The 11,946-nt window shown below is 43.0% G+C and overlaps 1 protein-coding gene across 1 annotated transcript in view; it reads left to right on the top strand.

Annotated features, from left to right (window-relative positions):
• The first annotated feature begins 308 nt into the window (after nt 1–308).
• FLRT2 (fibronectin leucine rich transmembrane protein 2) overlaps nt 309–11,946 on the top strand; it is a 59,842-nt gene continuing 48,204 nt past the window's right edge. The window contains exons 1-2 of the mRNA XM_065751731.1: nt 309–717; nt 3,261–3,585. The gene's annotated coding sequence lies outside the window, so the exon portion shown is untranslated. The remainder of the gene's footprint in view (nt 718–3,260; nt 3,586–11,946) is intronic.

Raw genomic sequence — 11,946 nt, 5'->3', positions numbered from 1 at the left:
CAAGCGACGCCTTGCATACCAAAGCCGATGACAAAAGGACTGCAGGTGAGCTCCCCAGGGATTGCTTTGCCGGGAGGATTTTTCCAGTCTCTAACCACAAAAATATTCAGCTCTCCAACTGCTCCCCAGAGTTGGCGGTTCTGATTTGTTTCCATTCAAGAACAGAAAATGACATGTAATGAAGAGTCCCCCAGCAAGTAAGCGGTGCCCGTGCGACAAGCTGGGATGCAAAGGGTTAAGACGAAAACTTGCTTGCTAGGCAAAGTTTGAGGAAGAGTATCTTGAGGCTGAGCACGCCGCAGCGCCGCGTTTGAAATCTGTCACCCTCGCTTAGGAGCTCCGTATCTCCGCTTGTCACCGGTGAATAATGATCACGCGGCGATAAGATCGCACGGTGGTGGTGCGTCGGAGCCGCCGGGGAAGAAGCAGAGGGAAATTACGGGCGTTTAACACAACGGAGGGGGTTCCTCAGTCATCAGCGGTTTCAGGGTCAAACGACTGGCTAGACAGAGGCTTTGGAAGTACGTTTCCTTCTTCCTTTCCTTGAAAGAAACCTTAGGCGATGGTGACCATCGGCAGCTATGGAAAGCAGAGACCTTGGTGGTGATTATTAAAAAAATACCATGCCGGAGCCCAGCTGTTCTGCCACTTTCCCCCCTTGCAACCGGCCGGACCCGGTGGGCTTTGGGTGATTACCGGAGACCTCCGCAGGAGCAGGTAATGGCTAAAGACTCTTCCGGACTGACACGATCTTGATATGACCAAAGTGTGTCCTGAGTATTTTTCTTTGATGTGAAGTGTGTGCTGGAGGTGGAACCCCACCCAACCCCAGCGAGCCTCGGGGCAGGGCAGCATCCCTTAGTCTTGATGGAGTTTTCGTGTTTCCACTTTGCTCCGTGGTGGGGGGAACAGGGGGCAGAAGTGCTCCTGCTCGACAAAGGAGCGCTCTGCCAGATCTCTGCCTGGGGTAGCGACAGGTTGGTAATACTGGGGACGGGTGAAGAGAGGATGAGGAAACGTTCAGGAGAAAACGCACCGGTTTTCCATCAGCTTCAGGAAAGAGCCATAAATCATGCGCATATAAGTGCTATAGAAGTATGTAGAGCTTTAAAAAACATCCTACAAAAGAAGACGGGTCTTGATAAGTCAAAGAGGACCCAGAATAACCTTTTTTTAAAAAAAAAGGTTGTTCGTTCACCTTTGGACCCTGCGGGGCTTCTGCTCCTTTCATCCCTCGGGACCAGCTGGGAGCTGCAGTGAGAGACGACTTCAGAGCAGCTCCGTCCCTTTGCCGGGGACGGCGGCTGGCCCCGCGGCTCTGAGCCGCGCCAGCCCCGCTCAGCGCGGGTGGCCGAGCTTTGCCGAGGGGCTGGGAGCGTGGGTACTTCATCGAGGGGGCGTGGAGCGCCGAGACAGCAATTCCTCTCAGCGATGCTAGTAGAGGAGGCGATGTCTCCCCGTCAGATTTTTTTCCCCTCGCCGAGACCCCTTCGGAACGCCAGACTATCTGTGCCCTCCCTTTTGCACTTTCTCCCCGCATCCACGTATGCGAGGGCACAAGTCCCTCCCCGAGCAGGCAGCGCGGCTTGGCTGGGGGCCGTAATACTCGAGGCTCTCCCACTCCCCTGCATCACGCAGAGTCGGGGCCCACCGGGCCAGGCTGACCCGAGACCCCACTCGGAACGCCTCTGAAGCTGAGAGTGAGTCAGCCCTCCCCCTGGAGAAGGGCGAGGGAGGTGTGGAGACAATGGCGAATGATTCAGCTTCTGAAATACGGCTGAGCTGAAATCGCGAGGCAGCGCGCAGCTGGGGGTGAGGGGAAAGCACACCCGAGGCATTTCAGTTGCCTTCTCTGTTTCCTGGACACATGGTATTGATCAGCTCTCCTCCATCCCTTTCCAGCCCCTCTCTTAAAGTAACTCGCAGCCAAAACTATACTGCGCGATTTCTTTACTAATGGAGGAATTTGAGACAAATCCTCACACCCCACGTCTACCTTGACGGCTGCGTCCCATTGCCCAGGTGCTTCTCGGTGTTAAACACTCTCCTACCTGGGCTTGTCAGGACAAGGCAGGAGCCTAACAGGGAACTGGGTTACCCCGAAACAATCCCAGATAACTCTATATACACACTGCAGAAGGGATTACTGCGGGGGTGTTGGTAGCGCTCTGGGGCAAAAGGTGGTTTCTCCAGCGGTTTTAGAGCCTTCCTCGCTGAGCATGAAAACCAGACGGAATACTGAAGGAGCTCTGTCTCTCCCCTGAGGGCTAGACTTTCATTCCGTGTTATATTTATCCCGTGCTGCTGCTGCCCACCCAAAAGTTCGCGAGGGAGAGGAATAGAAAGGGAAAGAACGAGAGGCGGGCTCGGAGACGGCAGCACGCGAAATATCGCCATGTTGGCGGAGAGCGCGGCTCTGACTATATAGCTACCGAGGGCATCTCCCGACTAAGGTCCGCAGCTCGCGGAGTTTTCCAGCTTGCTCCCCGCCTCCCCTTCCGATACCCCCTCAAGGACCCCCGAGCAGCGAGGCTGAGACCGCCCGCCACGGCGCGCACTTATCCCCGCACCCTCCTTCCGCTCAGCCCCGGCCCCCGGCGAGGCGGGGCGCGCAGTGGGGGCCGCGCAGCCCTGGAGCACCGCCCGCCGCTGCCCCTCGCTGCGAGCCGGGGGCGGGGAGGAGAGCGATGGGAGGGAGGTCGGTGAGCTGCCGTCAGAAAGCAATGAGTTAACAGCAGGCTCCCCAAAAAAAAAAAAAAAAAAAGGAAAAGAGAAAGAGAAAACCTAGCCTGACTTTGCCTCTTGGAAAGCTTTAGGTTGCAGTTTAGGTTGCAGCCCTGCCTTCCAAGCATTCTTTAAAACTAGAAATGTGGGAGGGACTCCAGGGGAGAGAGAGAGAGGAGAGAGAGATGGCTATCAAGTGAATTCATTACTGTAAACATCTCCCTGGGGTGTCAGGCAGGGAGGAAAAAAAGGCACGACTCACATTAGTAGGGAATAGTCAGATCTGAGGCATCATTACTGCTAAGATCAGCCTGCAACTCCGGCTGGAGGCAGGCGCGGCAGTCGGAGAGAGCCAGCCGCACGCACTCACACATACATCTATGTGTCCGATGCCTCCTCCGACGTCCAAGGGTCCGGGGTCTCCGTGCCAGCTACTCATGTGATCCTCTCACCATTTCTAGAGGACAGGGAGAAAAAAAAAAAAAGAAAGCAACGTCCTCGCGGCCCCCTTTTTTTTTTTTTTTTTGCCGGAGAAGGAGGAGCGGCGGTTGAAAGAGGAGCGAATCGAGGAGAGAAAGTGCGCTGGGGATGCCAGAGCCGCGGGCTGCACGCCGTAGGAGGAGGTGGCGGAGAAGGGGGGAGGACGATGCCGCTGCCTCCTAAGGGAGGAGGGAGGCGCGGGGGCCGCTCCGGAGCGGAACGGCGGCGGGCAGCGGGCCCCAGGGGCTGGCCAGGAGCGGCGGGCGGCGGCCAGGAGCGAGGAGCGGCGGCGGCAGCAGCGGAAAAGTTTTGGCGTGGGGGTCCAGAGGCGCGGAGGGGGATTATGATCGGTGCCGGCGAGGGATTCCCAGACACCGTCAGGTACAGTCGGGATTTCATATCTCTCTCTTTTTCCTTCCTGGTAATTCTAGCCCAGGCCATTTAAAGACCCCGGTGCCTTTGAGAAAGCAAAGTTGAGGTGCCTGGATCGCGTGCGCCTCATTAGAGCCCCGTGCCTGCAAGCGTGCGGCGGCAGGCACACGCGCAGTTTATGAATGGCCGGCGGCAAGTGCGAGGAGGGTCGGCGGGCGGTTGCACGGCAGCGCTCGGGTCGGGAGCTCTCAGCCGCCAGTCACCAGCTCCTCGGGTCGTTTCGGCCCCGGCCCCCGGCCGCCGCCGCGCAGAGCAGCCCTCCCGTTACAGGGAACCGGCAGACCGCTCGTACGAGCGCGACCATCGCCGCGTTCGGGGAGGTGGTTTGCAGAAACGGGAACTTTAAAGGATGAGGCTCGGTCGGTGGAGGCGGTCGGCTGAGCGTTTGGAGGTGTAAAGGACGGGGAGAACAGGGGGCTGCGGCCTCCAGGAGGTTTTGTCACGTTCCCATCAGAAGCTCCCCGAGCAGGGGCTGGTTGGTGACTGGGTGGGGAAATGGGATCAAGGTTTCTGAGTGCAAAGGAGCCCCTCATAGAGCTCCTAAATTAGACGGCGATCTCTGGCAAAATAATAGCAAATATTGCAAAGGGGGCTGGCAGGGGGAGGGGAAGAATGAGTGGAGAAACAGATCGCGAAAAGAAATCAAACAGCCGAAAAGATCTCTCTAGTGCGTGGGATGTAATCCCATGAAAGATAAAGAAATCAGTAGCAAAGTAGGAAAGTAAGACTGTCCACCTCCTTTTTGTCCTTTTTGTAGTGGGAATCAGTCAACAGGAGCTTTTAATTAATTTTAATGGAGGAAATCTGTTTTAAGGCTTACAATAAGCTAATAAATCCAGGACACAAATCCGTGTAAATTCCTGTACCGTGTGTGGAAAGTACTGATAAGATTTCTTCAGATGCTGAGATTTTTATTTTTATCTTTTTTTCAGTGCAGAGCTCAGCTAAAGGGAGAAGTTCCTTGCATGAAAAGATAATAAAGCAAGTCAGACCTCTTTCATACATGCACACACACACACACAGGCGCACAAAAAGAAGGTGTATGTTAAAAAAAAGATTTTTACTCAGTGCATCTGACTTCGGTGCTTGTAGGGAGATTAAACCATTTGAAAGTTTGAGATTGATCACTACTTGGGTTACAACAAACACCAACTTCTGTGGAACATTCATTTTTTCTTTCTCTGACAACACCTTTTTCCAAGAGCACCTTATGCAACTGTATTCTCAGAGACAATTTGTGGGTTGGCTTTAGAAATCCATGTTTTTGGAAGGGGGAAAATGTCTGTCCTGACTTTTTTTAAATTTTTTTATCTTTTAAAACATATCACATCTTCATATCTGCAATGTTACCCACTTCTTATTTTTTATTTTTTTTTAAGAGTTAACATATGCAACGCTAGCACTGGGACAAAATCAAAATGATAAAAAAGATGTTAGTGTTGGTCTTGTTTCCAAAAATGATGGGAAAGTTTTCAAACATCATTACCATTTGTAGGAGATTTGCTATTTAAACTGTTGTTCTCTGTTCTTACAAGGTAGTTAAGCAGTTAAAAGTGATAGTGAAGAACTGGGGTACTGTAGGTAAAAACAAATCAGAGCACTGTTTAAATACAGTATCTATAAAACTACCTGCAACTGGAACAGTCAACAGTGTTTCTCCTAAGTTCCAGTCTGTAGCAAGTAGAAGTTGTGCTGGAGTGCATCCAACATACTTTAAAGATTCACTCCTTACGCACGTACACCCTATACTTTGTATAAGGTGATGTTATCTGTATTTGGCTTCAAGAGTCTGGATCTAATTTGAGCCACTGTTACAAGTCATATATATCCTGGCCTGCTGGATAGTTTGATTTAGGATGTAGACATATCTCCTTTCTGGAACCCTACACCCTCCCAGTTGGAATCTGCATTACATAGGCTATGTTTTTTTCTAAGAATAAAGAATGTGCTTACCTTTAAATGCTTAAAATAGCAGTATCCAAAATGTGGCATGTCTTTAGGGCTGACTTCCCTACACTTCCTGCAGAAAGGATGGAGAGACGTAGTTTTACCAAGTCAAGAAAACAAAAAGAATTTCAAACAAACATCACTATCTGGCTTTTCCTGTACTGTACTTTCTATTTAAAGAACTGTAAAGAAGGCATACTTAGGATAATATTGTTTCCAGGAAGGTGAGAACTTTATTTCTTAATCATTTCTACTACCTCTTTAATCTCAAAATGAGTTCATTTTTCACAAGATTGCTTTCAGGCTGTTAACAGACTGATTCAAATCCAGTCCATTAGTGACCTCTATCTGTGAGAAGTGTATAGTCAGAGATGGTTTTTTTGTTCGTTTTTTTTTTTTTCCTTTTTTTCTCTATTGTGGCTTGGAAACGCATGCTGTGTATCACTTTGGTCTTTTATTCCTACATCTAGCTTGTCAGATTGTCAATACTGTATCTGTCACTGACTGTGTTTTGCTACTAATTTAAACAGGAAAACAAGAAAACTAAACTCTAGTTCCAAATGTATGTCAAGAACTTGAAAAAAAAAAAAAAAACAACCTGAATTTTGGACATCAATTTCAGTGATAACAAGCATTTGCAAAAAATCTGAAAAGGATAAAGAATACAACAATATTAAAGATCAATAAAAAAAGAAGTGCATTTACATTACTCTGATGGTTTAATACTTACTTTAAAGCTGGCTGACTGTATGTGATTTTTTATTGCCCTTGAGTGCTTACATAATATCTGAAATTTGAGACAAACACTCTGACCAGATATACTATAAGTAGACTTTATAGTAGCAGGGTGTTTAAAAAATGAAAAATATATATATATATCCAGCTGTGTCTATATTAGGAATACATGTCAGAGATCAAGGAAAAGGGGGTCTTTATAAACAGATGGTCTCTTTTAGAGGATTATTAAACCCAGCTTCCCAATACTAATTTGTCTCTTGTTTATATCCACATCTATATTCCATGTTTTAGTTAGTGATTATAAATGGCAGTTGACGACTTGACCAGCAGTATCTTTGGGTAGGTGAATACCATTGTTTGACATTTCCCAGACTGTGGTTGATTACCTCAGCACTTGGTAATAATGATGGTTTTAGGTGCTTCCTTTCCTCCCCCTTGGGCAGTCTTTTTAGAATTTCTCTGTCATTGCTTTTTATTTATTTCTTCAAGAAACTGAATGAACTGGAACTTGCCCTAAAGGTATAAAAATCGCATTTTATTTTCTTTTGGTGAAACGTATATATATATATATATATAAAAGAGATATAACTATTATTGTAAAGTAGGCTAATTTAGCATACACTACAGATATGAGGTTTTGTCCCCCTAAAGCTATACATAACCTATTCCTTTCAAGTAACTGACTTCTTTTAAAGAAAAAAACAACCACAAAAAAATCATTAAAATATTTTTCTTGACAAGGATGTTTTATTCATGTATTTAAAGTAGACCCAATCTTAAATCCATGGGTAATACCTAGAAAAGAATGATGTTAAATAAAAACTATTATCTGCTCAACAAATTATACTCTAGTCATGTCAAACAGTATCTCTCAGGAATAGTGAAATTTAATCTAACATTTTCAGCCACTGATGAAAGCTGGTGGAAACTTTTTATACATTACTTTTAAATTGGTGATTTATCTAGCTAAACAGTTTTTTGTTGTCTTCATTTTGTTTTTCCCTCTTCAGTTCATTCTTGAACTGAATCAAAACTAAATACTGGCAACAGTTTTAGAACAAGTCCATCATTCAACATTCCTGAAAACTTAATGATATATACGGTGCATATAACATCTCTTCTAAAAATAAATATTGTGCTATCCGTCAGCTCTACGTGGAAGCAATCTTTTGTACATTCTACTTCAAGCTCTGTTTTATTTATTAATTTGTACGTTTGTTGTTGTAGTTTTTAAAAACCCACTTCTTTTTCAGCATAACGTAGAGAAACATGCAACTTGTGGAACTGTTAATCATTCAAAGGTTTATTGAAACGGATCCTTCAGTCCTTGCAGGCAAAACTTAATAGGCTTTGGATATGCAGAATAAGATCATTGCTAGACTTGGTCTTGAAGGAGAGAAATTTACTTCAGCCGCAAGTGAGAGGGGACTTGCCTCCAGCATGGAGTGGTCAGTATTTTGTAGGACCTGCTCCTTTTGTAGCAGAATATTAAAGGTCATGGTTAATATTCTGACTTGGCTTTCAAATCAAAAGGCCATTTTAGTAATTATTAATCACTGCCACATATTCATAAGATAAATTAACATTTTAATTTTCTGTGACAGTTATCGGTTAAAGACTTTATCGGTTACAGCCAAAGTAATATGAAAAGAATAGTTTTAAAGGTAGTTTGGGCAATAATCTGTAGATTAGTGTAACAGTGTGCAGTCTAGTTTTGTAATTCCTGGTCCAGATGGGGATGTATCTTGAACCAAGGATTGCAGAAGAGGGTTTTTAGTTCCTTTTATCATCATTTGTGATCATATGACAGTTAAACCATTTGAATGGAGTGCTGGGGTGGGGGAGGGAAGGTTCTCATTGGTGAAAGTCCTTTATTATGGCCAGACTGTCATGTGAAGTCCAATTATCTATAAAACGCAATAAAAAAGATCATATAGACATCAAATTAGTTTCTTTCTGAAAACATGTTAACTATGATGGAATTAATCTGAAGCTATTCTACAATCTCCGTTCTTACAAAATTATGTTAATGTCAGGCATCTTGATGGAGAATTACAGGATTACAGCAGAAGATTTAGATTAATCTCCCTGATTTGTTAGCCATTTACTGTCATGCATAGTGACACCAGTACAGTCTGGGCAGACCAGATGCTAGACTTTTCTTGTAGTAAGAACTATAAACTGCACGGAAATACTCCATGACCCATTAAGAGCAGGAAAGGTCAAAGCCCTGAATGAAAAGCCTCATCAGCACCTTCTCAGAACTGAAATCAGTGTGCAGCAGTGTCATCCCAATTTCTGCTGTCAGCTTTTGTTATCCCCTCATCAAAACTAACTGGGAAAATTAAGCTGAAGAGAAAAACTTTTCTCAACAGTAGTTCTGGTCCTGCCCCTTGTAGTTGTGTGATTAACTATTACCTTGAAGAGCTGTTTCATAAGCGAACAAACGAAGAAACATCGTGTGGGAGAGGGCAACCCAAAGAGGGAAAGGATGCAGTGCATGCATTAGCACTTCTAGGAGTCTTTGGTGATGCACAACAGAGGACCAAGCCTTGGTCAATCTGCAGTCTTAGGGTATCGGCCCTAGACTTGAACGTTCAGAGTCGCAACTATTCTTTTTCTCTAGAGATTTCCTACATGCTCTTCCTACAAGGAAAAACAGCTGCAGTATTTGACTTGTTTTAAGGTGTGTACAACATTCACTGTGTCATTGTAAATGACTACCAGAAGAAAAAAATACTGTTTTATTGTTTCTAAAAGACCAACAACACTTTTCTTGAAAGGTCAAGATATTTAATACTGGTAGTTCTAATGAAGAAATGCAATTTACAACCACACACATACCTATGTAGCATATACATTAATTATATATGTAACAATGTCTGTAATCATGGAGGTCACTCTCAGACCCGTAAAAACTTAGAATTTTCAGTGAAAATAATTTCATTGATGAATTGCAAATAAAATGAAGCAAGAGAAAAATAACATATTTTTCCCATTGTACTGGAATTTTCTAAATTGGGTTGAAAATGAGGTATTGCTCAGTATTATTCCCAAGGTCAATGGAAGGAATCTGTAGCAAACCTACCTGTGCTTAGACTGAACTTCACAGTGTAAAGACTGCTTTTTAAATTAATTTGTTCTCAGACTCAGTTCTTCACTAGCAAGTTACTTTCACAGTCACTCTTGTTACGATTAGGGTTTACTCATGAATAATAATTTGTATACCCCCAAAGTGATGTCATTTAACTGTAATTGAAGATGATAATACACCATCAGTGTGTGTCTGGTTGTATTAATGTATATATGCTTTCCTTAGTAACTTCTTATACGTTTGTGGAAAGCTATGCAGATAGAATTGATTTAAATGAGTAGGATTACATCCATATTAGGACTCTAGCAATATATGTGTTTATTATGGACACAACCTACGTAGTTGCGCTGCTGCAGAACCCATCCGTAGTCAAGGCGCTGGGTGTGCATATCATTTAATTAATGATTATTCTAGAGAGGTAGCAAGCCTATTGCATGCCTAAAATGTTAGTTGAAATCAAGTGAGGTGTTTCTAAATGAACTCTGGATGTTTGTGTTACCTTATAATTTCACTTGTGATCTAGGTGGTGCTTCTTGTGTCACTGAAAGATTTGCATCAAGCTAAATGTACTCCATTTAGCTATCTTGTTTGTCTTGTTTCACAGGTCACCTTACTGACTGATCTAGGTTTACCTTATTGTTAACCACTTAGCTTTGGTGTTAGTTGCAAGCACTCCTAGACTAAACATTCTTTTAAGCTGTATTACTTGAAAACTTACTGCTTATTTCATAACAGTTTAGATACCTGTATGTATCTAATTTTTTTTTAAGCTCTGTCCCCTAAACACTTAAATTGATATGAACCTGTATTGGGTGGTAAAAGGATTAGAAGGAGTCTTATTTTCATACACTAAATCTCTAAATGCATATTGTGTCCTATTGAACTTATCCACTACTATAAATCTCCACATTATTCATGGAACCAGAAAATCTGGAGGTGGAAAAGGCTAGCCTATAGCTCAGACTCATAAAATTTACATGCTTGCTTTAAATGTTTTCAAAGATTTAATCTGAGACTTTTTATCCTTTGAACTGCCCACAGAAAATTAATTTATAACAGAAAATATGTAAAAAAAAACCAACCATTATTATTCAGACTGATATAATTCCCTATACATAAAACAAATTTTGCAGTCTAGAAACAAATTTCCTCATGCTGAAGATGAGTATACAGTTAGAGACTGTTAAAATTTAACAGAACATGAGCACATCCACACAGTCATTCCCAACTGTATTGCTAAATCCTGTGTATCAAATTGGTATATGCCCAACAGTGATTTTTGAAATAGCTCATTTTGGCTTTGTGCCATGCTGCTCAGTGAAGAGCTGCTTCTAGCAGCATTTCAGCAGTAAATTGTAAAATGCATCTTGCCAGTAAAAATCTTTTTTTTTTTTTTATTTGAGGAATTACTTTCACTCTTTGACAAAATTAGTTTCAGAACCTTATTCTTTCACAGTGCAGTGTGACAGTCTTTTCCCAGAGAGCAGCATCTACCATGATAGTTTTGAAAATACTCAGGCAAGAAGGAAGCACAGTGGACATGTCTCCCTCTTTTGTGTATGTTTTGGATGCCACTGACAGAGCCAAGTTGGTTATCATTGTCCAGAGACACCTGAGCAACTGTGTTAGAGCATATGTAAGAAGGGTCATTTTATTTGCCCTATCTACGTAGTGCCCTCTGAAAATCTCTTTTTTATGCATGTGGCATTGTGTTAAATGGGCATGTACTGGCATTCAGACAAAGTGTGAAAAAAAATTAAAAAAGCTTTCTGAAAGAATTTGAATAGTAAAGGATCATTCAGCAAAATAAATTCCTTCTAGTGCTTAGTTAGCGTCTTCCTATTTGGTTATTATTTAAGTAGATGGCAGGACAATAAGTGATACTGTAGAATATTGATACAGAAACTGTATGAGCTTTCCCAGTTTGTCACCTAGCTCTTCTCCTTCATAGTTAATAGAGTAATGTTTCCACAAGTGGTACTCTGATATAGTTTTAAAAAGAATGATGCAATTGAATTTCTGCATAGTGGTGTATCTGTCTACACGCTAGTGCTTTAATTTTTAGTTATGCATGATTCCATTAAAATTCAGTGATTTAATATTAAATAAAAAAGTTAAAAATAAAAACTCCCAGCCCAGGAGCTATGGAATTCTCATTGTTAACATGATGTTAACAATATTTTGTCCTATGCTGCGTAATCTTATCAGTATCTATTTAACTTTATATTTAGTACCAAATACAGGTTTCAACTAGATAGTCTATTATCACAGAATTCAAATGTTCAGCTCTATCCTCAGATCAGGACAGTGGATCTTTATAAATCTGGAATTAATGAGATGTTAGAGTTGCTGCCAGGAGCTCTGGCAACAGAACTGTTTTTCTGCCCAGATTCCCTTTCCTGCAAAAATTTCTTATCAGCAGATCCACACATCCTACATGTTGCAACTGTGGATTTACAGATAAGAGGACAAAAATGACTGAAAGCAGATGGATGGCATAAGCGTAAATAGGTTATGAGTTACCAGCTCAA

Source organism: Cyrtonyx montezumae, unplaced genomic scaffold (assembly GCF_038088225.1).
Source record: "Cyrtonyx montezumae isolate F1298 unplaced genomic scaffold, pur_monq_1.0 scaffold_10, whole genome shotgun sequence".
NCBI lineage: Eukaryota > Metazoa > Chordata > Aves > Galliformes > Odontophoridae > Cyrtonyx > Cyrtonyx montezumae.
This window is presented reverse-complemented; position numbering and strand designations above follow the sequence as displayed.